Source organism: Hylobates moloch, unplaced genomic scaffold (assembly GCF_009828535.3).
Source record: "Hylobates moloch isolate HMO894 unplaced genomic scaffold, HMol_V3 SCAFFOLD_1, whole genome shotgun sequence".
In the NCBI taxonomy this organism is placed as follows: domain Eukaryota; kingdom Metazoa; phylum Chordata; class Mammalia; order Primates; family Hylobatidae; genus Hylobates; species Hylobates moloch.
In genome coordinates, this window is record NW_026652276.1 from 48,360,527 (window position 1) to 48,388,212 (window position 27,686).

Here is a 27,686-nt window from a genome sequence, read left to right on the forward strand (position 1 = left end):
TGCTCACCACAGAGAAAGCCAGTCACTGAGACCATGAGTATTGCCAAGAAAGAAGGCTTTAATTGGGTGCTGCAGCCAAGGAGATGGGAGATCAGTCTCAAATCCATCTCCCTGACCCCCTAAAACTAGGGGTTTTAATCAGCAGGGAAGAAATGTAACAATTTGTAAGAAAATAGGAACCCAGAGGGCCTAAGGAAGCAATCATAATGAATGAGGGGTCTGGCATCTAATTGTCTGGAAGTGTTTTTATCTGGTGAGTTTTAGTTCTTTGCTACTTTTTTTGAGAGGTATGAAGGTTGGTTGTTTTCTGAGAAAATAACTCAGATAAAACAAATATAAATCTCAAATTTTAAGACCAGAAGGGTCAATTTCTACATTTGCAAAAAAAGATCTATGGGACATTTGGGTAGGTTTCATATTCAACTATGTTCCTGTTGATTTTCTGTCTGTTTGTTCCACCAATTATTGAAATAGGTCTATTTAAATCTTTGGATATAATTATTAATTTCTCTATTTCTTCTAGCAGTTCCATCGTCTTTTCCTGTAAGTTATTTCAAATTCTCTTACTAAAGGCACACATACTTAAGATTTTTATGTCCTTTTGATAAATTAATCCTTTTATCCTTAAAAAATTATCATGTTTATTCCAGGTAATTGTCTTTGTTCTGATACCTATTTATTTACTTGAATAGCTTCATCCTCTAATGAATTATTTTTGTCCATCTATCAAAATTTGTTAATCATATTTGTGTAGGTCTATTTTAGAGTTGTTCATTCTGTTTCTTAGATTAAGTTTATCCTTCCATCAATACCACACTATCTTGATTAATGTAGCTACATAGTAAGCCTTAACATAATTTTAAGATAATTCCCCCCAGAGTTTTTTCTTTGTCAAGATTGTTTTGGCTATTGGAGGGTATATGCATTGCCATAAAAATTATATAAGCTTTTTTATGTCTATACAATCCTTGCTTGGCTTTTAATAGAAATTGTATTAAAATCTGAAAAAGATCAGTTTGAAAAAAAGTAACATGTTTACTCTGTTGAGTCTTCCAATTCTTTTTTTTTTCCCAACAGATTTTTTTAATGGAACTTAACAAGCTGATTCTAAAATTTACGTGTAAATACAAAAGGTCAAAACAACTGAGATGCTCTTGAAGAAAAAACACTTGAACATGATATGTCTCTACATTTGTTTAGGTTTTTGATTCCTTTGATCAGCACTGTAATTTTCAGCCTACAGATACTGTACATATTTTGTTAAGTGTCTACTGAAATATTTATTTTTTCAAGCAATTGGGGATATTACTGTACTTCTTAATAGCTAAAATACAGAAATATATACATATTTATGTGTTGATCTCATATATTGTATTCTGAAGTCTACAGGACTCACTTTTTGTTGCAGGAGTACGGTTTTCTCTTTTTGTCTTTTTTGGTTTATTTTTTTTTTAAATTTATTTTGTTTATTATACTTTAAGTTCTGAGGTACATGTGCAGAATGTGCAGGTTTGTTACATAGGTATACACGTGTCATGATGGTTTCCTGCACTCATCAACCCCTCACCTACATTAGGTATTTCTCCTAATGTTATCCTCCCCTAGCCCCCCCACCCCCGACAGGCCTCAGTGTGTGATGTTCCCCTCCCTGTGTCCATGTGTTCTCCTTGTTCAACTTCCACTTATGAATGAGAACCTGCAGTGTTTGGTTTTTGTTCTTGTGATAGTTTGCTGAGAATGATGGTTTCCATCTTCATCCTTGTCCCTGCAAAGGACATGAACTCATTCTTTTTTATGGTTGCATAGTATTCCATGGTGTATATGTGCCACATTTTCTTCATCCAGTCTATGATTGTTGGGCATTTGGGTTGGTTCCGAGTCTTTGCTATTGTGAATAGTGCTGCACTAAACATATGTGTGCATGTGTCTTTATAGTAGACTGATTTATAATCTTTTGGGTATATACCCAATAATGAGATTGCTGGGTCAACTGGTTCTAGTTTTAGATTCTTGAGGAATTGCCACGCTGTCTTCCACAATGGTTGAACTAATTCACACTCCCACTAACAGTTTAATACCATTCCGATTTCTCCACATCCTCTCCAGCATCTGTTGTTTCCTGACTTTTTAATGATTGCCATTCTAACTGGCATGAGATGGTATCTCATTGTGATTTTGATTTGCATTTCTCTAATGACCAGTGATGATGAGTATGTTTTCATATGTTTATTGGCTGCATAAATGTCTTCTTTTGAGAAGTGTCTCTTCATATACTTGCCCACTTTTTTCTGTTTTTTTTTTTTTTCTTGTAAATTTGTTTAAGTTCTTTGTAGATTCTGGATATTAGCCCCTTGTCAGACGGATAGATTACAAAAATTTTCTCCCATTCTGTAGGTTGCTTGTTCACTCTGATGATAGTTTCTTTTGCTGTGCAGAAGCTCTTTAGTTCAATTAGATCCCATTTGCCAATTTTGGCTTTTGTTTCCATTGCTTTTAGTGTTTTAGACATGAAGTCTTTGACCATCCATTTGTCCTGAATGGTATTGCCCAGGTTTTCTTATAGAATTTTTATGGTTTTAGGTCTTACGTTTAGGTCTTTAATCCATCTTGAGTTGATTTTTGTATAAGATGTAAGGAAAGAGTCCAGTTTCGGTTTTCTGCATATGGCTAGCCAGTTTTCCCAACACCATTTACTAAATAGGAAATATTTTCCCCATTGCTTGTTTGTGTCAGGTTTGTCAAAGATCAGATGGTTGTAGATGTGCGGTGTTATTTCTGAGATCTCCATTCTGTTCCATTGGTCTATATATCTGTTTTGGTACCAGTACCATGCTGTTTTGGTTATGGTAGCCTTGTAGTATAGTTTGAAGTCAGGTATCGTGATGCATCCAGCTTTGTTCTTTTGGTTTAGGATTGTCTTGGCTATGTAGACTCTTATTTGGTTCCATATAAAGTTTAAAGTAGGTTTTTACAATTCTGTGAAGAAAGTCAGTGGTAGCTTGATGGGGATAGCAATGAATCTATAAATTACTTTGGATAGTATGGCCATTTTCATGATATTAATTTTTCCTATCTATGAGCATGGAATGTTTTTCCATTTGTTTGTGTCCTCTCTTATTTCCTTGAGTAGTGGTTTGTAGTTCTCCTTGAAGAGGTCCTTCACATCCCTTGTAAGTTGGATATCCAGGTATTTTATTCTCTTTATAGCAATAGTGAATCAGAGTTCACTCATGATTTGGCTCTCTGTTTGTCTGTTATTGGTGTATAGGAATGTTTGTGATTTTTGTACATTGATTTTGTATCCTGAGACTTTGCTGAAGTTGCTTATTAGCTTGAGGAGATTTTGGGCTGAGACAGTGGCGTTTTCTAAATATACAATCATGTCATCTGTAAACAGAGACAATCTGACTTTCTCTCTTCTTATTTGAATACCCTTTATTCTTTCTCTTGCCTGATTTCCCTGGCCAGAAATTTCAATGCTATGTTCAGTAGGAGTGGTCAGAGAGCGCATCACTGTCTTGTGCTGGTTTTCAAAAGGAATACTTCCAGTTTTTGCCCATTCAGTATGATATTGGCTGTGGGTTTGTCATAAATAGCTCTTATTATTTTGAGATACGTTCCATTGACACTTAGTTTATCGAGCGTTTTTAGCATGAAGGGCTGTTGAATTTTGTCAAAGGCCTTTTCAGCATCTATTGAGATAATCATGTGGTTTTTGCCATTGGTTTTGTTTATGTAATGGATTACGTTTATTGATTTGTGTATGTTGAATCAGCCTTGCATCCCAGGTATGAAGCCAACTTGATCGTGTTGGATAAGCTTTTCCAGGCTAGCTAGATATCTCTACCTGAGAGCTTCCCTGGTGTTAAGGTTTAGCAGAGTCTATCAATCCTTTGTTTCACCTGGTGTTGCAGAGGGTGTCATGGTGGAATCAGGGGAGGAATCAGCCTATATTGCTGCCTTTTGTTGGTAAGTTGGGGACAGGAAGTGCCATGTCAGGGTTTCCTTCTTCGGGTTTGCAAGGGCATGTAAAAACCTTCTGACACTAATCTTTCTTCAGTCCTACAGTGGCCTGCCTTACTACCTTTCAGATCTCTCATTTGATTGTTTTTGTGTCATTTTCAGAGTTTATAATTGTACTACTCTATATACTATTGTCCAAACCACAAATAAGCATATATTTTTAAAGAAATTATGAGCTAGTTGAGTTGATATGAAACTTTCCTCTGTCCATTGGTTGGGTTTATTCAACTTTATACAAAAAGTATAATGATATAATCAACAAGGAGTTGAAGAGCTTGCTATTAGTAAGTCTAATACAGACACTTTACTTTTCAATTTGAAAAAGATAGAGGATTTTCCACAGAAATACCAGATATATTTTATCATCACATTGCTTTCATCAATTATCTTCTTCTGGTGTTTTTTAATTGAGTAGTAAACATCTAATTTTAAGTGTGAATTGCCTTTGGTTTGGTAACTCAATGAAAATTGTGCTTACATTTTCAATGAAGATGATAACATTTAATGTTAAAAATTGATAGTTAATTTCTTATATTTCTTACTATCCAACCTGGATGAATGAATAATTTTGAAATAGTTGTCCTTTTTGAAATGAAGTCTAAATTGCAAAGACTGTAATTATTTACCATTTTTGTAGAGTACAGCAAAATACAACTTGAATAAGCAAAGAAAAACAACCATTCTGCTCAGTGATGAGTGCACTACAAATCTGCTGCTTTTGGTTTAAGTAATAAACATATTCCACAAACTGACTTACAGCAAATGAAAGAGGTTTGTAAAATATTTTTAATTAAGACACTTTAACTTTTTTTATTACAAGACCACAACTGAAGGAAAGATGAAGTTTTCTTAAAGGTTGAAACAGTGCAGATATGGAAATGATCTGCTTTGTTTAAGCAAACTATTATTTTTTTAAAGATGCTATTTATGATATAGGACCTCTTATTTATATAATTTTTGCCATGCTGTTCTCAACCAAAATGCAAAGAGGTGTGGTTAGAAAATTAGTCAAAAGTTCATCAAGAATAGCAAGTCATGTTTGCAAAACTATATGTCATAGACTTCACGAAACTAAAAGGTTTTCCCAATATTTCTCTTTGGAGTTCTTCTTACCATAAAGTGTCAAAAATGTACTCCTGCAAAAGATTCTCACTGAAAAAAATTATATACTATTATACTTTTATGTATCCAAGACTGTTATTAATTTATTTGTTAATTTATTTTTATGGATTTCATTAAATCAAAATGAATTATTTGTAAATTTCAAATAATGTTTCTTTGGGGGAATGTTTTCTAACAAAATATGTTGTTAATAAAGCGACTGTGTCATTTTATATTCAGGTTTGCCAGTATTTTTCCAGCTAATTTTTTTCTTCAGTGTAGAATTTTATTAATTTATACAACACCCCAGCCTTAGTAATAATCACAAATTCACAGCATTTATTTCCTTACAAATGTTTTATATACACCAGTGAACACATAGATTATTTCAAATAATTACAACTGCTTTCAGCTTGGCTACAACACATCTGTGATTCTGTGTGATTTGATAACATTGTCAGTTACTGGTAATCAACAAAAAATTAGTTTACATTGGATTGTAAAATTAATATGTGAAAAACAAAACTAAGCAGAATTAAAATGGGATATATAAGTATTGAATTGTCAGTGTCTTTAATTATCATTTTTACATATCATAAAATTTCAGTGCAAAATTATAACATTATAAGGTCATGGAAAGGTTTGGAGTGGCCTTACCAAAGCCCATGGGATGATACTGTTTTTCTTCTTACCATTTTTATAGGCATGTAAGTATTTTCAAAAGACCAAAGATGAAATGTATAACTAAAAAGAGGCAAACATTGCATTATGCTCAGAAGTTGACTGTGAGATAGCCCATCATCTCAAAGCAAACAATGACACTACCTGTGCCTGTAAAATAGGAAGTCAGAGTTCCCTTGAAAAATTCATTTTTTCCTATATATTAAAAACAAATCAGGATGGAAAAATACCATTGGCATTAACAAAACAGAACATTCATGCTCACATTAACAAGAATATGCATACTCACTTTAACAAGAAAAATCACTTTAATATGGCACACAATATATATATTTCTATTTTATAAATTAACAATAATATGTAACAAACCGGTTATGTCAAAACATCATTTTTTAAATCTAATATACTGATTTATTCACCAATTATCCTATTTGCCTCAGAAATTGTCTGCATTTGGTACTTACTGTTTAATGGTTTTATTTTTCTAAAAATATGAATAGAAATATGAGCCAAAATCCCTGTGTTTGGATTCTAGCTCTGCCACTTACTGCATGACCTTAGGCATGGTACTTCCTAATGAACCTATGTGTAGGGTTTTTATGTACAAAAGTGGATAATAATGGTATATAATTCAAAAGATTGTTATGGAAATTATGACATATATTAAGAGCTTAATACATATTTTTATTGTTAATTACTGTAATATTTGTGAGCAATATATAATACATGGAGCTCTCAGTCACTGTTTTGGGAAGAGTGCCTTCCAAGTATTATTTTAAGCATGTAAAGCTTTTTAGGGGCTAATCATAAATGTTGTTATTCAATAAGAAATAAAGTTTGAAAATTTCAACATAAATTACTGATTATTTTTAGATGATCTACTTGTATTAGTTCGTTTTCACGCTGCTGATAAAGATATACCCAAGACTGGACAATTTACAAAAGAAAGAGGCTTATTAAACTTACAGTTCCACATGGCTGGGGAGGCCTCACAGTAATGGCAGAAGGTAAGGAGGAGCAAGTCACATCTTGGGTAAATGGCAGCAGGCAAAGAGAGCTTGTGTAGGCAAACTCCCGTTTTCAAAGCCATCAGATCTGGTGAGACGTACTCACTATCACGAGAACAGCATCAGAAAGAACCTCCCCCATGATTCAGTCATCTCCCACCGGGTCCCTCGCACAACATGTGGAAATAATGTAAGCTACAAAATGAGAATTGGGTAGGGACACAGAGCCACACCATGTCACTCCTCAATACTTTCACATCATACAACTTGAATTGTATCAGCTTATACTTGTTTTTGAGCTCTAGTGTGAGTATTTTGGCTAGATCTACATGTACTAAAAAAGAACTGGAGCAGGGTCTACAAAACTATGTGAATACACATAGTTCCGATGACGTAAAGATTTCACATTTTAAATTTTTACTTATCAGAACTCGGCACACCGTATATTTGCTATAATGTGCCTCAGCTGATTTTCTTATTGTGCTTCCCCTAATAGAATGTACACCCAGTATTTGCAAAATCTAACTATGCTAGGCTTTAAATTTTAATGTGTAACGCAGCCTCACTTATCACATTTTAAAAAATCTATACCCAGCATCTTCTCATTAGCTTGTATAATCAATATCGCATGACCTCAAATGCATAAAATATCTGGTTAGCTACCACTGATAATGCTATGGTTGGCCATTTCTTAAGTATGATTCCTGTTATGGTTTGGATATGGTTTGTTTGTCCCCACCAAAACTCATGTTGAAATTTGATCCCAATTTGGTGATCTTGCGAGAGGGGGCCTGGTGGGAGGTGTTGGTTCATGGGAATGGTTTACAAATAATTGGTTTGGTGCCATTCTTACGGTGGTAAGCAAGTTCTCACTCTGGCAAGACTGGACTAGTTCTTGTGGGAGTGGATTCGTTCCCTCTTGAGAGTGAGTTATTATAAAGCCAGGAGCTTCTCTTTTCATGAGGTTCTGTGTCGGCTTCCCCTTTGAACTTCTCACTATGTTTTGACCTAAAATGTGGCTCTTTCTCTCACCAGAAGCTGAACAGATGCCAGTGCAATGTTTTTGGTACTTCTCAGTCTGCAGAACTGTGAGTTAAATAAATCTATTTTCTTTATCAATTATTACCCAGCCTCAGGTATTCTGCTACAACAATACAAAACAAACTAGCACAATTTATTTATTGATTATTTTTGACAATAACACCATTTCTGTTCAGAGTTATCTTAAGTAATAGTTTAGAAGTTTTTAAAAACAGAGTCGAAAGTTGCTCCTTTGGTCAGATAATCTTTTATAAAAGTATGTGTAGTGATGCTATCAGCCTAATATTCTTTTCACTACAGCATAAAGCAGACAGTATTTAAGCACAAAGTAGTCCAGTTGGCCAAAGTTTAAAATCTTCCCCATGGTTGGAGTTGTATCTCAATGTTCCACATTCTTGTACCATTTCTCTGAAAACTTTCTTGAGATAAACTAAGTATGACAAATGAAAAATAACAAATCCAACCAAAATGCTTTCGAATGGTTCCAATTTTATTTTTAATACAAATGCACAACTGAGCCAATTGTCAAGAGTCTTGGGAAATCAATGATCTTTAATCTTTGCATGTTAGATGTAACATATACAAAGGACTTAAATGTTAGAAGAATTACTATCAACTATTCATGCTAGCATTTGTTTCACTTTATGGGGGGTCTAGTCTCACTGATTTTCATTATATGAATCAGTTCTTCACATACCAGTAGCAGATAAGACAGAGAGCACAATCACCTTCTTATTCTCTGTATAGATGGAAACCATACCAGAGTGGAATAAGCTTATTGTTTGGTTAGCATATGTTTGTGTGCCATGGTTACATAAGAAAAGCTGCACTTAGATGAAGGCAACAAATATAAATGCATTTTTTGTTGAAAATCATTTTTGGTATGTGATACATTGCTAATGAGTGTCAATCTACACATGATTGTATGACAGATACAAATCCACAGTAAAAAACATGTCACTTGATTTGACTTAGTGCTAAAAAAAAAAAAGCGGAAATTGTGACCACCACTAGATCATTTTACTAAGAGTACAACTTATTAATGAATAGTTTCCAGAAATGGAGGGTGAGTTCTGGCCTACCTTTATATATAGAAGTCTTCTATCTTCTAAGGGAAAGATAGTAAAATGAAGATGGTAGTACAGAGAATGTCTAAGATTACAAATAGCCTTGTCAAAAACTTCCTGATGACACCATGGTGAAGCTTAATATATTTTTATGTTTTTTTTTTTTTTTCAAATGCAATTCCTGGCACCACCACCAATGTTCTTGAGAATTTTAATTAATGACTAGGAAAACATATAAATGAAAGTATTGGTAAAGAAGTTAACTAAAAATATATAGTGCTGAATTCAATTACAAAAGTTAAATTGTGAACTGATAATTTACAAATAAATTCAAAAGTGAATTTATTTTATTGAGATACTACCTGCTATTTATATATAGGAATTCTTTATATACATTCACTTGTACACACACACACACACACACATATGTATGTATACATGCTTTCAGTTTCATACAAATATACATACATAGAGCAAATATTATTCCCCCAACTGACTTGATCTAGTAACATTTATCAAAAGCACATAATTTCTCCACTACTCTACAGTTTCTTCTTTGGTATAAATAATGTGTTAGTTTCTGTACTTTTATGTACAATTTTCTATCTCTTCACAAATACTTTTAGTAACTAAGTAATGCCTTAATTACTATAGTTTTAGTAGGTCAACATATTTTATAATGTAAATTCTCCAATCTGGTTTTTTAAATTCAAGATTACCCGGGGGTTTTCTTGATTTTTTAATATGTACATTATAGAATATACTAGGATTGGCAATACACTGATGAGATTTTGAGTGAAATTATGTTGGAAATGCAGATCAATTTTGAAAGAATATTCTAATGAACATCTCTTAGTAATGCAATCCATTCACTTAAGACTTACTATATTCAGCAAAGTTTTATAGATTTTCATATCATTGTCAGATTTATTTCTAAATTGATTTGTATAGTACCAAAAAGGATATCCTTTAATTTTATTTTATAGTTTCTGCTCTAATAATTTTTTTTTTTTTTTTTTTTTAAACGGAGTCTCGCTCTGTCGCCCAGGCCAGAGTTCAGTGGCGCAGTCTCGGCTCACTGCAAGCTCCGCCTCCCGGGTTCACGCCATTCTCCTGCCTCAGCCTCTCCGAGTAGCTGGGACTACAGGCGCCCGCCACCACGCCCGGCTAATTTTTTGTATTTTTAGTAGAGACGGGGTTTCACCGTGGTCTCGATCTCCTGACCTCGTGATCCGCCCGTCTCGGCCTCCCAAAGTGCTGGGATTACAAGCGTGAGCCACCGCGCCTGGCTCTAATAAATGTTTTAAATTTTTACTTGGATTCAGAATTCTTGCTGAATTTGTTTATTAATTCTAATATTTGATTCTTTGGGCTTTCTATCTACACATAAAGTTTTCTGCAAATAATCTCAGCTATATTTCTTCCTTCTCAAATGATTTTGTCAGTTCTTGTTTTCAAATTGTGTGAAAATTCCAATGTCATGTTGAATAAAAATAATAATGAACAACTTCTTTCATGCCATACTTCAGATAGGAGAACATCAATAGTTCATGATTAATTAAGACATTTGCTACAGAAATTTTTAGCTATTCTTTATCAGATTAAGGACACCTTTTTTTATATGATGCTAAAAATTTCAAATTACAGTAGTCCTTTCTTATTAGCAATTTTGCTTTCCATGTTATCAGTTACATGTAATCAACTGAGATCTGAAAAAATTAATGGAAAATTTCTGAAATAAACAATTAATAAGTTTTAAATTGCAAGCCATTCTGGGTAGTATGATGAAATCTTAGGCAGTCCTGCTCTGTCTGGCTCAGCATGTGAGTCAGCCCTTTGTCTAGTGTATCCATGTTGTAAACACTCCCCACAGGTTAGCCACTGAGTAGCCAGCTCAGTTACCAGATCAACTGTATTTTTTTTTTAGAGCTTTTGTTCAAGTAACCTTTATTTTACTTAGTAATGACCCCACAGAGCAAGAATAGTGATGCTGACAATTTAGATATGCCAAAGTGCTTCCTAGAGTGGACAAGGTGAAATTTTTGACTTAGTAAAAACATAAATAAATAAATGTATGCTGAGGCTGCTAAGATCTATGGTTGGAATGAATCTTCTATCCATAAAATTGTGAAGAAGAAAAAAGAAATTTTTACATATATAGGATTCAGTTCTATCCGTGGTTTCAGGTATCCACTGGGGATCTTGGAAAGTATCCTCTGTGAATAAATGGGGACTCCCACATATAATTAGGGGCATTAATTTTCAAATTAGGTTAAATAATGTTACCTCTGCTGTACCCAAATCATTTCCAAGGAAATATGCAGGCACAGATCATTTGAAGAGAATGTTTCCAGATATCCAACTTCTATGTCTTCTTTTTCCTAAAGAGACTGCCTAATCTATATTTTTAAATGCATACATAGAGTTCTACATGCATACATAAATACATAAATGCATATATGCATGCCTACCTACACATAAACATATACATACATATATATGTACCTATCCACATATATACATAAAAATATTTCTCACCCATCTAGAATGTAAATAGATGCAAAGAAAAAAGACATTTAAATTTTGATGTCTCAAAGAAGGAAAGAACAGACCACTGGGGTCAACTAGAAGGTGGAGGGTAAGAGGAGAGAGAGGAGCAGAAAATATAACTATTGGGTGCTGGGTTTAATATTTGGGTTATGAAATAACCTGCACAACAAACCCCCATGACGCTAGTTTACCTATGTAGCAACCTTCACGTGTACACCTGAACCTAAAACAAAAGTTAAAAAAAATGGTGTCCGAGAGGTATCCTTTAATAAAGGCATTTTCCTGCCTAATACATTTTCTGAATTAAGGTGAAGCTTGACTTTTTGAATGATGTTTCTGTGGTCATGTTTTTATACTCTCAGTTACATCGTAGACTAGTGTGTATTAGTCCGTTCTCACACTGCTAATAAAGATATAATCGAGACAGTGACTTAATAAAAAAAAAAAAGAGGTTTAATTGACCCACAGTTCAGCATGGCTGAGGAGGCCTCAGGAAACTTACGATCATGGCAAAAGACACCTCTTTACAGGGCGGCAGGAAAAAGAATGAATGCCAGCGGGGGAAATGCCAGATGCTTACAAAGCCATCAGGTCTCGTGAAAATTCACTCACCATCACAAGAACAGCATGGGGAAAACAGCCCCCATGATTCAATTACCTCCCATGTAGTCCCTTTTGTGACATGTGGGGATTATGGGAATTACAATTCAAGATGAGATTTGGGTGAGGACAGAGCCAAACCATATCAATTAGGGTAAGAGCAATAGTAATTTTTGCTTAAGAACTGTGCCTCCACTATCTATCAAATATTGCAAAGAATTCATGGCTCCCCAGAAAGAGTCCCAAGGGAGCAAAGCAAATATAGCCTCATTAAATAATACTGAAAGGGACAGGACTTTATTTTATCCAGGTATGAAACTCAGGGCAAGGTTACATGCCTCCTGTATGTATAGAATTTATCTCTCTAGTTTATTGTCTAATTGTCTGTATTGGTTTGTTGGGTCAGCTTTTACAAAATGAAACAAACTGGTTGGCTTAAAAGAACAAATTTATTATCTCACAGTTTGGGGGGCTGTAAGTTCAAAATTATGGTGGCAGCAGGGCCATGTTCTTTCTAAAGACAGAAGATAAAAATAGTTTATTGCCTCTTCTTAGCTTTTGGTGTTTGCCACTTCAAATCTCTGCCTCTATCTTTTCATGCCTTCTTGCCTGTGTTCATGTCTGTGTATCTTCACATGGCATTCTCCCCTCTTTATGTCTTCTATAATGGCACCAATCACTGGATTAGGGTAGACATTAATCCAGTCTGACCTCATCCTAACTTGATTACACCTGAAAGGACCTCATTTCACAATAAGGTTACATTCACAGTTACCAGAGGTGAGGACGTGAGGTATCATTTTGGGAAACACAATTTAATCAATCTATGCATCCGTCTATCATGTTTACCAAATTGCTTAGTATTATAATTAGAAAGAAATAGGTGTGTGCCTCAGAATCTTTAGAGAAAAAATTACTGTCATATTACTTTGTGTTTGCCACAGAAAATATTTTTAAATTGTGCACTTCCTCTAGATCTTGGAAGACACTATTCTTTTTCCAGCAGTTTCAAATTTATTTATTGAATCTATACTTGTCTTTTTAACATTGACAATAAAACTGTATGCATTTATAGTATGCACCTTTATCTTTTGAAATAGGTATACATTGTAGAATAAGTCAAGCTCCTTAACATGTCATATACTTCACATACTTATCAGTTATTTGTGATGAGAGCACTTAAAATTTACTTATGTTCCTTTGACTGATGGCAAATCAATCTAGGCCCTATGTTTCCTTTACCCAGTTTTGGAGGAGTTTCTTAGTCTCTTCTCTATTCTCCAATCCTTTTTTATCTAGTATGCTTTAAATTATGGTCTTTATATTCACATTTAGTTATAGTACAGATATTAATGACTTTTACCAAGTAAATTTCTATGTCTAAAAGTAATTCATTATATTGAGGAGGAACACAATGGGGCAAGCTCCTTTCAAGTTGTGGTTGTTCTAGAATCAGGGATAATGTGGCAACTCTTTGTTCATTAGGTTTAATATATAACACATCTAATCAGGCACAGGTCTATGCTCTTCCAAATTTCAATGCTTACAAAATTCCTTTGCTATGAATTTTTATATTAAATATACCAGGACCTGTTTTCTTATATGGCCTGCCATATTTTCATTTTGACAGCATTTTAAGAAATGTAATAAGAGATCTTTGGTGTAGGTACGACTCTCGCTGGCTTTTGTGCAGAAGGTTTGACACCTAAGTATTTAATCAGTGTTATGCCAGCCTTCCCCACTTAGGGGAGCTAGTGGCAAGAATTGAAGCATTTCTGAACAGAGCTGCCTTTATTTTGGTTTAGAGGATAAACTATACATAAATTAGCTATTCAGAAACACTGATGATGCAATCAGTGGACATTAGTTTAGGTATTTTCCTTTAAAGAAATTAAACAAAAAACATTGTCGATAGTTGTCTACAGAAGGATCACTGTTAAAGCTATGTTTAGATTGTACTGGTTTGCTACAACATAAATGTATCTACAATACTTTGTTCAATCCCATTTATGAAGGATTTAAAGCTGTGTACAAAAAAAGTACTTATAATATTTTAAAAACAGAAAATTGAAATAGAAAATCCAGACAAGAAAAAATATAAATATACATAGATACTGAAGACCAAGTACTTGAGAAGACAAGTATGCAGATTAGAAGAGACAACATATTTTGCAGGCCAAATTAAAACAGAATGAACTAATTTTCATAATTAAAGAAAAGTAAACCTATCTATTTTAGAGAAAACATTTTTCTAACATTGATTTCTAAATGAAATATTTCATGTGTCACATTTTTAGAAAGGATACTGGATGATATAATGTACACTTGTCACAAACCCATCTTGGAACAGGTGCAGCAAGGGATTTCATATGGTTATTTTTTGTCATATTCCGAAATAGAAATCAAGCGAGCAGCATTTTAAAATGAAATTCTGTAAAGGATATTCTGCAAGGTGTAATATTACTTTCTGAAAACGTATAATAAATGTAGTAAGTAACCTGCCCATGGCAGGAAATGTTTACATAAAAATTGGTACAAAACAGTTATTTCCTGGCTTACTCCCACTGGCTAGATCAGTGTAACAATCTTCTGGGTTAGCCCTATTTGCTGCACCTCAACTATTGGGGAAGCCACTCATACATTAGCTGATCTAATGTCCAGATTACTAAAGATGGCCCTGAATTAAGCCTGTTGTCTCAGAATAATTATTAATAGTCCCTTTTCATCCTCAAAAGTGTTCAGGTCTGGATGATAAATTTATATTGTCAACTTCGTTATTCATAAGAGGTTATTGTCTTAACTATCACAGTTACCAACTCAAGTAATTTTTCAGCCTTATCAATGTTAGGCACATACAGGTATCTCTTTTGCACTCACTTTTGCTATCCCACCTGATACTTGGTAGCACTTCTAGTATAATGATATAATATAACAATAACAGTGTGTGCTGTGGGGCAGGCAAACTGCTAGGGTTCAAATTTTGTTGTGACCACTTGTTGACTGCAAGACCTTAAGTTACTTATCCTCTCTGTGACTTGATTTACTCACTTATGAAATGGGGTTAAGAATGGTGCCTATTTAATTATAAAGGTGTGAAAGTTCACAAGCGGAAAGGACTAGGGATTTAGTGAGCACACAACCAGTGTGAAACATTTTCCTTTGACATTCTTGGTTATACTCAATCTTCTCTCTTTTTTGAAACATTTTTCAGCTTACATATACCTGATTTTCAGTGTCCTCTCATATCACATCCTGAGACAGACACCCAAACTTGTTCTTCCTCAATTTAGGAGAAGCTCTCTCAGGAACTAAAGGTATTCAAGTGTAAAAAAATCTAAACTGCAGTGTGCCAGAGAGAAATATTTTATTTTTTGTTTGTGCTGATATTCATAGGAAAGTTACAATTTTAGAGAGAACTTATCATCAAAAGGAACAGCAAAACAAGGCAAAAACACAAGGTGATAGCCTGAGTCAACCTACCCAATACGGTAAACAGGGAGATTAGAAACCAAAGGCTAAGGATCTGCAATGGAGTTTAAACGTGACCTACAAAATATGGAGTCTACAGCCAACAAAAATGTATCCCAATCTTTATAGGCTGCAGAGGCTGATGCCCTTTTTCAATTTTGTGCCTCCTGGTGTTTGTCATAAATCAGAACCCGATGAAGCCTTGGTGTGAAGGATATTAGTTCTTTTATATGTACAAATATGAGGAAAGTGAAAACTGAAAAATGAATTTTGGAGAAAGATTACACATATATTTGGTCAAAATAAAATTACGTAACAGAAAGTTAAATTTTGTAAAAAAAAAAAAAGATGTACAGATGAGTAAAAATGAAACAAAAAGAATCTTGTGAGCCAATATAAGGAAAATAAACATCATTAGCCAGTATAAGGCAAAACACATTGATGAAATTGTATTGCATATGTGCCCTGGCTAAAAATGGCTGAAACGCTGAGACATGGGCCTGTTCTGTCATTATCCAAGGGGTAAATATTGGCAGAGGCAAAGTTAACAACACTAGCTAAAACAAAGTTAGCTATGTAGTGGAAAAAAAAAAAACAAAATCTATTTTTTGTTATATGCAGCATATTGAAATCTTCTGTCCCTCTCGACCAGCTGTAAGAATTCCAAACGTCTTTTCTGCCAACAAGTTTTTCATATCCAAAAAGGCAGGTGATTCTGATGGTGACCTTGCTATTGAAACAAGGTAAATAGCCTGCAGCAGTGACAGGATCTTGACAATGAAGTAAAAAGTCTCTCTTGTTGCAACTCTCTAAGCACTTAGCCCAATACATTGTTGCATTTGTCAATTAGACAGAAATAGCTAATTCAGTCTGGCACTGTATGAAATGTTAAAGAAACTGAAAAGAACAAGCATAAAACATAATATATAGTTTACATATTTGTCACCTCCTATTTATAATAGTCCAAGGTGACACAAACACAAGTTATAATAGTAAAATCCCTGATGTCAGATGCAGAACTATCTCAGAGTAATTTTAGCAATAATTTAATAAATAGGTGGGAGCTCTTATTTTAAGTTAGTAAAATTGGCTCATCAACACTAATGATGCCATGCAATTTAAAAGATCCTAAAAATGTTCTGCAATTAGCAATGAATATAATTATAGTAATATTCATAAATTGGCTACTTATTGAGTAATACTTGTCAAGAAGTATGCTAAGTACAGTCAAGCAGTAACTAAATACAGTATATGGTATAAGTTAAATACTAACAAAAAGCAAGTGAGGTATATAATATTATTATTCTTTTTATAGCGTAGAAAATAGTTTTAGAGAGGCATTGTAATACTGAAATATGCAGAGCTTGTCAGTAAGTGCCTCTATTTGAACTTACACACAAAGAAAATATGAAATTCATTATATTGATATTACAGACCCTGAAAGTAATCAAAACAGAATCTGGCCAAACCCTTTCCTGATACAGTAGCCATATTCTGTATTTAAAAAGACAATTACAATGAAGATTTATGTTCACTTTCTTACAGGTAACTTAGTAGGGGAAAGTAAATCAGTTTTCAATATTTTGAAGACAAAATTATCAAAAATAATATATATATACAGTGGAATTATGTATCATTTTAGCTTTCAACTTATGAAAATTTGTCTATGGGCAGGTTGACTAGAAGTTGCCAGAGAGACAGAAGAAGGGTCTACATAAAGGAAGAGCATAAGTGAAGTAATGAGTGAGAGTAAAAGAAAAACTATTTTTTTTTTTTTTTTTGAGATGGAGTCTCGCTCTGTCACCCAGGCTGGAGTGCAGTGGCACAATCTCGGCTCACTGCAAGCTCCGCCTCCCAGGTTCACGCCATTCTCCTGCCTCAGCCTCCCGAGTAGCTGGGACTACAGGCACCCGCCACTTCACCTGGCTAATTTTTTGTATTTTTAATAGAGACGGAGTTTCACCGTGTTAGCCAGGATGGTCTCGATCTCCTGACCTCGTGATCCGCCCATCTCGGCCTCCCAAAGTGCTGGGATTACAGGCGTGAGCCACTGCGCCCGGCTGAAAAACTGTTATTTTTATTAGTAATTGATCTACCAAATAATGTTTGGTTCAAAATAATAAAACAATGTATTCTGTGATTATAGCTTTATAGCTTATGGATAAGTGAAATGAATGACAGGAATAATATATAGAAGAAGGAACTGGAAATACATTGTTACCTGTATTATAGGGTACTTGTATTATCCATGAAGTTGTACAATTTTATTTAAAAATAGACTTGGAGTAGTTGTATATTGCAAAGTCTAGGACAAACATTTTTAAAAAGTGGCAAAAAGGGCAGGGAGTGGTGGCTCATGCCTGTAATCCCAGCACTTTGGGAGGCCGAGATAGGCAGATCATGAGGTCAAGATACCGAGACTATCCTGGCTAACACAGTGAAACCCTGTCTCTACTAAAAATACAAAAAAATTAGCCAGCATGGTGGCGGGCGCCTGTAGTCCCAACTACTCCAGAGGCTGAGGCAGGAGAATGGCATGAACCCGGGAGGCAGAGCTTGCAGTGAGCCGAGATTGTGCCACTGCACTCCAGCCTGGGTGACAGAGCAAGAGTCCGTCTCAAAAAAAAAAATTAATTAAATAAATAAATAAATAAAAATAAAAAGTGGCAAAAAGAAGTATAATTTACATGTTAAGGAAAGAAATTCAATCAAAATGCTCAATTGATAAATGGAAAATGAAATAAAATAGAAATACTAAAAGTTATAAAGATCATTACCGAAGTTAAAAGTATTGTATTTCAACAGTAGATAACAGGAAAAAAAGATGTTTAAGCTAAAATACAGGTTGACAGAAAACATATTTTTTCTGAATCACACAGGGAAAAAAAAAAAGATAAAATACAGAAAAATATTCTACCAGACACATGGGAATCAGTGACAACGTCTGACATATACATTATGGGAGCACCAGAAGAGGCAGTAGAATGAAGGTGTCAATGGCAATAGTTGAAGATATACTGAAAAATTGATGGACAAAATGCCAAAGATTCATCACGTTCTATGAACTCCAAGCAGAATAAATAGATAAGTAGAAAGGAAATCACATTTAGACAAATGCACAGCAAAACTCCAAAGGAACAAGGAAAAAGTCTACATTTTAAAAATCAGCTTGTGAGTAACTTTTCTTTCCAATACTCAAATTTGTATTGAAAAAGCAGTGAATATGTAAATCAATTTGGGAAAATATAACAACTACAAGTTTGGGCCTTCCAAACCACAAATATAATAAATTCTACTATTTATATAGGTGTCCTCTACTTTCTTTTCAAAGCAAATATTTTTAGACTGAATAAGATACACTACAAATAATATGAGACATACAAGAGACATACAAAGATTAAGAGCATGACTATTCGAGAGTAAAAGAAGGGAAAGATATACTAAAAAATTAAGCTCAAGGAAAAACTGACATATATTTAATACATAGAGTTAATATATCATATCAAACATATTAGATTTTAGGCTATAAAATGCGACTAGTGATGAGGATAGATATTCCTAAATGATAAAAGATTAAATTAGGCAAAAAGATATTTCAACTCTCAGTGTATATACAGCTCATAATACAGTTTTAAAATACAAAAGCATGTAGTAACACATCAGCAGAAATGGAAGAACAGGGAATTCTAAGGGCCCGTCCCCCAACAGAAACACTAATAAATTTAGCACAATCTGTCAGAATCAACTTTGTCAAGATAACCCATGTTTTAAATGTATTCCAAATTTAAAACGTCTCTTAATTTTATATGTGTATTAAACATAGCATACTGCTTTTGAAAAATGAAGTATAAAGAAAATTCATAAGCAGGCATGGTTACAAAACAGTCAAGTAGTACCAGACAAAAACAAGATCTGCCTTTGTAGCTATAAATATAACTAAAAATGCCTTACCCGTATCTATTTCTCTCTCTCTCTTTCTCTCTCTCTCTATGTATCTATCTATCATCTAACATATCTAACTTGAAAGGTAATATTTGGAAAGCATGGCTACCTAAAGCCATATAAATTGGAAGACAAAAGACTCTCTTGTCTGTCCAGGACAATAATAATAATAATGTATATTTCTTCAGAAAGTATATAAAATTTTAAATATTTTAAAACAAAAACTGAAGAATATTTATTTAGAAATAGCGAGTGGTGTTTCTGTGTAATAACAGGCCCCTGGAGCTGCCTATTCTGGTATTTTTGCTGTTGTCAAGTGTGAGCTAAACATTGGTACTCGTGGGCATAAAGATGGCAGGGAGTAGGGCACGGAAGGAAAAACTAAATATTGGGTACTATGTTCACTACCTGGGTAACAAGATCATTCATATCCGAACCCCAGGTTCATGCAATGTAACTATGTAACAAACCTGCACCTCTTTCCCTTAGATGCAAAATAAAAGTTGAAAATTTATTTAAAAATTAAACTTTCACAACAATCCAGCAATTACTGAATCAGAAATAAAAGTAAAATGTTAGAAATAACTTTATCTTGGGGTGACTAAAATATTTTGGAATTCACATAGGTAGTAGCTATACAACATTATTAAAGCTCATAGAAATGTACACTTTAAAAGATTTAATTTTATTTTATGTGAATGTAACATCAATAACAAATAATTCAAAAGCAGATACAGAACTAATATGATAAACAGACACATCTACAACACACTTAAATATTTTAACACACCCTACTTTTAGGAACTGAATAAAATCACGAAAAAGTGTAAATATATTGAAATACATGTAATTTGCATCCAGCAACTGCAAAGCACACATTGTTTACAAGTACACAAAGAATATTTACCAAAATGGACTATATCCTGGGCCTTAAGTTTAGTCCAAAAAAATTTAAATTAGTAAAATTATATGCAGAAAATATGTTTCTGACCACAGCAGAATCATACCAGCAATCCCATTACTGGATGTACCTAAAGGAATACAAATTGTTCTATTATAAAGATACATTCACATGTATGTTCATTGTAGCACTATTCACAATAGCAAAGACATGGAATCAACCTAAATGCCCATCAGTGATAGGCTGGATAAAGAAAATGTGGTACATATACACCATGGAATACTCTACCTCCATAAAAAGGAACGAGATCATGTCCTCTGCAGGGACGCGGATGGAGCTGGAGCCCATTATGGTTAGCAAACTAACACAGGAACAGAAAGACAAATACTGCATGTTCTTACTTACAAGTGGGAGCTGAATGATGAGAACACGTGGACACATGGGGAAACAACACACACTGGGACCTGTCAGATGGTTGGGGGTGGGAGGAGGAAGGTCATCAGGAAGAATATTTAATGGATGCTGGGCTTCATACCTGCGTGATGGGATGATCCGTGCAGCAAACAAGCATGGTACACGTTTACCTATGCAACAAAACTGCACATCCTATATGCTGCAAGTGTACCCCTGAACTTTAAAGTTGGAAATTAAATAAAAAAAGAAAATCCTCAAATATTTCTCTCTGCAGATATATAATGACAGGCTGATTATCTGTAATCTGAATTTCTATCTGTCTTAACTCAAGAAACTAAAAAAAAAAAAAATAAGAAAGTGGAAGAAAAAAACAAAAATAAATGAAGAAAGCAATGAAATAGATAAGAAAAAATACAGTAGAAATCTAAAAAACTAAATCTTGTTTTTTTAAATAATAAAATTGACATATTTAGAAACAGGTTAAGTAAAAGTACTAAGAAGACAAAACATATCAACAAAAAGGAGTAAATGAAAATTATTACAGGGGTTTTGAAAAAATAATAAGTTAAAAAAAGACTATTGTGACCTATGCAGCAGCAATAATGTTGAAAATTAATATTGGTAGCACGAAGGTTTAATTAACTAAAAATATATATTTGTGTATTTAATTAACCTGTATGTGTGTAGTACATCGTTTGTAATAAATATTTATATGTTTGTTTCTATTTTTGAAGCTGTATGGTTTTTTCTATTTACACCGTCATGTATTTTCAGATACTTGAACTTTTCAATACTGATTTCTAGAACTCCAGAAATATTTTTCACAGGTTTATGTAAAAAAAGCATATAAAATATCTCCTTTAGAGACTTATTATCAAACTTAATCTAGTAGTTAACATAAATATATTTAAATAAAAGTTGTCTTAATTTAAAGGGCCTCCAAAAGCTATCTTAACAAACTAGAAAATTGTATCATTTACATAGAAATGTACAAATAGCTGTTGACATTTAGAATTTTTTGATTTAATACAACTTACATATTTACCACATTATTATTTTCTATATCAAATAAAGCAACCCTAAATTAAAAATCAAAATTAAAAATTGTCAACAGTGGCTCAAAACCCAGTATAAAATTTAAACACTGCTTAAATTTATGATTGTTTTTTGTTCTATATGAATTTTTTAAATTAAATTTTAAAATAGCTTTATTTACTTCACTAAATACAGTTTATGCAATGTAGATTAACACCCTATTAGCAGTATTTGAAATAAGAAGCCATGATGATTAAAATGTTAACATTATTTAAATATATCCTATGAACAAACACACCCCAATGGTCATAACATGTATTGATGGGATATTAACAATTGTAAAACCCTTAAAAGTGTATAGATAGTATACCTTTCAACAACTAACAGTTGTTTTTAAATTATTTAAAAGGCCAACATGAAATACCACAAAATTATCGTTGAATGTTCCTGACAATCTTTTAGGTTCATTAACATTTGAACCAATTACTCCCACTTTTAATCCATTAGCTTTTGATCCTAGAGCTGAGACCTGCAGGTGATATTCATTAATTTAAAGGCATGAAAGAAACCTTTCTTCTCTTAGATCCAGCCCACTCCCTCCCACTCTGCACAACTCCTTTCCCCAAAGCGAGCATCCTTTCCATTAAAGCTAAGTGGATCCTAACTTCCTGTGGCTGTACCTATATTTCCCTAAATAACTGGTGATAATAGCAAAGTGATGTGAGGGAGTAGGATATCACTGTAACCTCCTAGTTATCTACTCTATAATATTTAGTTTTTACTACTTATCTATTAAACATTTTTGAAAAGAAACAAGTCAGTCCACAACAATCTTCTGCTATAATCAATCTTGTCAGTGTTTACAGAATGCAATATAATGATCCAAAGGTTATATACTAACAAAGAGTGGGATGAAGTGCCATTATCTATTATATTTTATGATATTCATTGATGTTCACAAATCTATAACCATTTAAATATACCAATAACATGTGACCAGGACTCTAATCTTTATATGTGGTGATTGGTGTTCTAGTGAGCACAATTAATTTTGCTACTTAAATTTGTGTAAAACAAATTGTACATAGGATTTCTTTCTGGTCGTGCTTCTAAAAGCATGTATTTAATTCTCGTATAGGTTATATGACAGCAAGTGTTTTCTTGATATTTTATAAACAATACATTTTATTTAAAAATATTGTCTTCATGAAACCTAAGGTACATTTCCAAAATTATTTACATATCTTCTGATCACATGCTTTTATTCATTAATTTTAATAATAATATCTATTCTTTTTATAGTGATGACAACATAAGGTCATTTGAAAAGTTCTGTCACATAAAGTCAGTTGAATAAATAGTTTGATTACTTGCTAGTTACTGTGCTTGTCACTGGAGACAGAAAGACAGCTATAACGTAATGCTTACATATGAGTAGCTGATACTGAGCGCTCAGCATCGTCTGTGTCCCATACAAAGCAACTCTACTGTTAAAGTAAGGCTGCTTTGTTGTGTGCTCACAAAGATCATCTCTTTTCTTCAGAGCAGTTATCTCAGATGACAACTATAAATTAGCATGATTATCTAATAGCTATCAATTTTGGCAGATAAATTCCATGAGTAGAAAAACTCATCCTTGTTCTCCAATATTCCTAGAAGTGCACAAGTTAACTGATGATTTTAAATACTCATTAAATATTTATCAAATGAATGAATAATATACTGAGTATGTACAAAAACTCTAAGAATACATGTGACTGTAAGTATTCCTGTACACTCAAATCCATCCCTGATAACCCAAGTGTCATCAGCCCAAGGACAACAAAAAGTCAATATAGATATATTTATTATTGTTAGACAAGTCTAAAAAGTAAAATATCAAAATTTAAATAGTAACTCACTTTAAAATTCCATATATTGTAGTAGTTAGCATTTTGTTACTATTTTTAGGAGTTGAAATCTACATAGATTTTGGCTGACAGTTCATCGTTTCACACACTAAGGAAAATAATAAGTTGAATCACAACACCGATTAATCACAAACACCAGGAAGTATGCCAAATATTTTACGTACATTTTTCCAACTTAATCTTTATAAGATTAAATTCTGGGAGGTTCTAGGTGGTAGGTTGTAGAGAAATAAAAGGCTTAATTAATTTTTTCTTCCTTGAACAAATAACTATTTGAAGAAATTGAAGCCATTACTGCTCCATGTTGACCAAACAAGTGTGCTATTTTTTAAAAATATTTTTTCTTGGATAAACCCAATGACTTAATATCATGTGGACATTTCTAAACATATGAATTCATATTTTATTACTTCCAGAGCAACTCTGTTGAAATTTCATATTTTATGTTCAAATAAATAAATGCTTTTACCAAGCCTGGTACTTTCACAGTACTATTTAAAATATATCATTTCATTTCTGAAGGCAGAGTATTTCAGAGGACAATTTATCAGAGAACACACATACATACACACAGACACACACTGTCTTAATATGAATATTGACATGCAGGTTCTATAATAAAATAATTTTAAGTTTTGTTATTTAAGTTGCTATGAAGCATATTGGTTTAAATGTAACTTACTTGAAACATCTTATTTCCATGGTAAACTAAAAAATTGTGTAAGTGAATTAGTAACGATCTTAGCAAGGTTTTACATTAAAAAAGCAATGTAGATGTGGCATGAACTGATTTTTAAAATTTGAAATGTGATGCCAGACAAGAAAATTCTGGGAGCTACTTGCTAAGAAATGTTATTAATTAAAAAAAAATCACAACAAAAACTCAGGAGTAAATATTTCTCAAATAATACACTTAATAATTATAATAGGCATTGTAGGCTGCTGGATCATTAAACAGAAAAATTAATATACATCAGTTATATACATATTTTTGAAAGAATGAAATTATATATAAAATATGTAGTTTTCCAGAGAATCTTTTTCTAAATATAGCAATTGTATATCATAGTTGATTAGCAAAGTTAATCAATATGTGAATGCATTTTTCTATGTTTTATATGTGGATGTGACAGATTACAAGTAACCAAAATAAATAAAAAATTTAGTTTATAAAAATGTCAAAAGAAAGGTAAAAAATCAGTGTTACTTTGTGAAAAAGAAGGGAAACGTTAAAATTATATTTTCAAACACATTTCTGGTAAAGATTTGATTTTTTAAAAAAAATTAGGTGCAAATAATTTTCTTTCATTTTTTATGCAGTGAAGATTTCAATTGAGGTAAACAAGCAGAGATATACCATATGAATTGATTTTCCTCATAAAATGAAAATTACTTCATTAAAACAAAGAGTAAAAGTGACTAATGACTTATTAAAATTAAAATGACCAATTAAAAATATTTAGGTCACTAAATAAATGATTTTTTATTTTGATTTGATTTGATTTTAAATGATTTTTATTGTCTTTTTAAATTTTAAATAAATAAAATAAAATAAATCAAATAAAAAGTTTTTATTTTAAATGATTTAATATTGTTATAAACTTTCTGAGGAAGTATTATGAATTCTTATTATTACGGTTCTGAACAGAAAACAGAACTTTTTGTCTTCCATTTATTTGGCTCTAGGTAGCCATGCTTTCCAATATCACTTTGCTTAGATAATAAATAGATAGATAAGTAAACAGATAAACAATAAGACATTTTAGGTGTATTTATAGCTAAAAACACATGTATTATTTTTGTCTGCAACTAGTTTACTGTTTTGTAATCAGGCATGCTTTTGACTCTCCTTTAAACATTATTTTTCAAAAGCAGTGATGTTTAATACATACACAAAACTAAGAGACACATTTGGAAGAAATTTGAAATATACATGATCTTAATACAAAAATAAAAGTTTTCAAGGTCAATAAATAATAACAACACTTAATTGAAATAATAGGCAACAAAAATGCATAGGCAATTCACAGAAGAAAGTAACCAATAAAAATAAAACAATAAGGCCAAGCATGGTGGCTCAGGCCTGTAATCCCAGCACTTTGGGAAGCTGAGGTGGGCTGATCACCTGAGGTCAGGAGTTCAAGACCAGCCTGGCCAACATGGTGAAACCCTGACTCTACTAAAAATACAAAATAATAGCTGGGCGTGGTGGCGGGCGCCTATAATCCTAGCTACTCAGGAGGCTGAGGCAGGAGAATCTCTTGAACCTGGGAGGCGGAGGTTGCAGTGAGCTGAGATCATGCCATTGCACTCCAGCCTGGGGAACAAGAGAGAAATTCCATCTCAAAATAAATAAATAAGTAAAATAAAACAAGAAACATGTTTAATTTTAATATTAGGAAAGAAATGTATCTTGTCTCCAAATTGACTAAGATTAAGTGCCTTATTTAGTATTGTTTATGTGACCTTCTCAATCGTAAATATCAGAATACACTGTAGAATTTTATATAAAAATAAATATATAGATTATTCAGCCTTGAAATTCTACTTCTTGGGAAATTCAATATATATAGCTAATTCATAATGCACTAATTCCTGAGAAATTTACAAACATCACTGTCATTGATTATATTAAATTCATCATTAGCCAAATTAAAATGTAAGTGACCTAATGTAACTAGCTGTGTAAAATTTTTAATAGACATATAATTTAATATTATGTAAATGGTAAAATTATAACATTGAATAGTATTAAATGGAAACATGCCAATCCAAAAAATGCTTTATAGGAGTATATACCATGCTATGCAGATATTCTGAATAAAATATGCCTTATAGAGGTATTTAAAAATTATTCAATTGTTAACTCCAACTGAGGTTATCATAGTTGGTTGAATTATACATCATTTACATTTTTCTTATAGTTATTCTGTGCTTCATAAATATTTTATTATGAACATTCATTACTTTCATAGTGAAGAAAATATGGTGTTTTAAAATAAATAATAAAATACAACCTGAGAAGCAGATCTGTGGCAGATCTCTTATTTCATTAATATATCATCATAGGATAAGCAGATCTCTTATTAATATATCATCATAGCTTCATGTATAGGTTAGCTATTTTATGTCTTGTACAATTAGGTGATTTAGAAAAAATATGTTTTAATGGAAGAAATAGCTTGTGAAGACATAAACTATTAAAAGGGAAATACATGTCATATGCTTTCTATTGTGCCTAGAACTCAAACTTTCAACATATCAGAGTGTAGTATGACTCTTGGATTAACATTTCAAAATTGAACAAATAATTACCAGTGGTTTAATTTTTATGAGACACAAAATATAATATTCCTTTATTCTTTTAAATTTGAGTGCATTTAATAGCCTTCAAACAATCATTTGCCGTTTAACAATTGTGAGATATATCTAAATTCATTACAAATTCTATGAAGGGTAAGAGTCTAACATTCTTTTTAGACAAGTCTCAAGAAAAGTTTCAAGGCACTGAAAATAAATTCATTATTACCTTTATAAAAATAGAAAATAAATAATTTGATATTTTTAGTAGACTTAGAAGACACCACATTTGAATGAGCTTTCAAATTAACCTGTGTAGTATAATATTTACTTCGAGATTAAATCAGATTTTTTTTTCTTTTGACAGGGAGTTGAAAACAAGGCTACAGTCAACAAGTCATGATACCACGATAAACATTTTAAATGAGGAAAATTTAAGAAAATCCCAGTGTATTCACCTATGAAGTGTAAAGTCATGGGCAACATGAGAACGATGCAACTATGGCACACATTTAGACACTGTTACATGACTAACAACAAAAAAAAAATTTACAGAGTCTGAAATTATATTCAGCATAATTTTTGTACTTATATACACTACTACTGTATACATTAAAAATTAATGTCATTAATTTCCTCTAAAAAG

General features: G+C 32.7%; 1 long non-coding RNA gene across 1 annotated transcript; it reads left to right on the top strand.

The window, feature by feature from the left end:
• On the top strand, positions 1 to 27,552 carry LOC131381197 (uncharacterized). Its single transcript, XR_009209765.1, has 4 exons — positions 1 to 253; positions 6,679 to 6,812; positions 7,848 to 7,900; positions 27,408 to 27,552. It is a non-coding gene; the product is annotated as an uncharacterized LOC131381197 (long non-coding RNA).
• Positions 27,553 to 27,686: the final 134 nt, after the last annotated feature.